The 1,416-nt window shown below is 34.3% G+C and overlaps 1 protein-coding gene across 2 annotated transcripts in view; it reads right to left on the bottom strand.

Annotated features, from left to right (window-relative positions):
* The window catches only part of LOC106875040 (transmembrane protein 180), a 13,817-nt gene that overhangs the window by 8,223 nt on the left and 4,178 nt on the right, over positions 1-1,416 (bottom strand). The window lies entirely within an intron of this gene.

Here is a 1,416-nt window from a genome sequence, read left to right as displayed (position 1 = left end):
CTAATAAAACGATTAACCGAATTTTGTACCTACCTAATTGAATTCATTAAGGAACTCTATTCAATTAAAAAATTTAAACAAGCAAAATACATGTTACAAATGATTTATTTGATTGCTGTAAATATATATTTTTAATTCTTAATTACAAGCTTTGAGTCTCTCTCTCTCTCTCTGGGGTGCATGGCCCATATTGGTCCATACATAAATTCACAATTTATAAACTCACATACCTATTGGCCCATACATAAACTCACAACGTTGAATATGTAAACACTAAGCTAATTGCTTTTAGTGCACTGTTACCTGTAAGTAATTCATGTCAGTCACAGGTTTTCTTAAATAACAAAGTTTTCCCTTTTTCTTTTTTTTTACAAATGAATTGTCACTCCATCGGGGGTTCCAGTTGATCCGATCAACATAATACCCTGCCCACAAAACCAACACACAAGTGGCTGAGCACCCCACCGACATGAATACCTTTAACATAGTTCTCAGCATGACAGAGAACGTGACAAGGGCAGTCCTTTGAAATACAGAAGCAATGTGGAATAAAGTGTTTTGTTGTAGGATACAATATGCCACTGGAAATCGAACTCACTACCATGTGATCATGTGCCAAACGCCTTACCCACTAATCCACGTGCCTTCATTATATGTAAAACAATACACTTACCTTAACCAAGCTCTGTGGATTCCAGTACTTAAGGACTAATAGCTACAAAATTTGATCTGGGTACCTGAGGTAGCAAACTATATGACTGTAAAAGTTTTGTTGCTTGTATTGTCTGTCTTGTCTCATCTTGCCTCCTAACATTGATAGCAACTGTCACAACCAATCAAAGTTGAAAGGAAAATCAATTGACACGCAAGCAATCGTGTTTGTCTTAATAACACTCAACCATCCTGTGTCTTTTAAGAGAAAACACACGCCTAGTTACTCCACCACTAAATTGAGAAATAGGAAATTAGGTTAAGCTTGGCTGACTAAGAAATCGTTTGTGCTTTCAAATAATTTAGGATACTCGTGTGAATGGTCATACACAGTCTTGTTTGATTTAAAACATAGCATATGCATATGTGTGTGTGTGCATACACACACGCATATGTATACATGCGTATAAATATAGACATACATACAAAGCGAGAAAGAAAAATTATGACACACACACACACACATATATATACAGGGTGGCCCAAAAGTACGTTTACAGTTATTCCACTATCTCTTTCGCATACATATATTAACAGTTTAGATCTTAATTATAAAAAGAATATGAAACCATTATTCTATGTTAATTTAGTTAATTGTAAGGTAGAAATTTAAATGTAATAAAATGTTTTAAAAGAAATTCAAAGTGCCTACGAGATAATCGTAAACCTACTTTTGGGCCACCCTGTATATATATATATATATAT

The sequence above is a fragment of the Octopus bimaculoides genome, chromosome 14 (genome assembly GCF_001194135.2).
Source record: "Octopus bimaculoides isolate UCB-OBI-ISO-001 chromosome 14, ASM119413v2, whole genome shotgun sequence".
NCBI lineage: Eukaryota > Metazoa > Mollusca > Cephalopoda > Octopoda > Octopodidae > Octopus > Octopus bimaculoides.
Note: the sequence above shows the minus strand (reverse complement) of the source record. Positions and strands in the feature narration are given on the sequence as shown.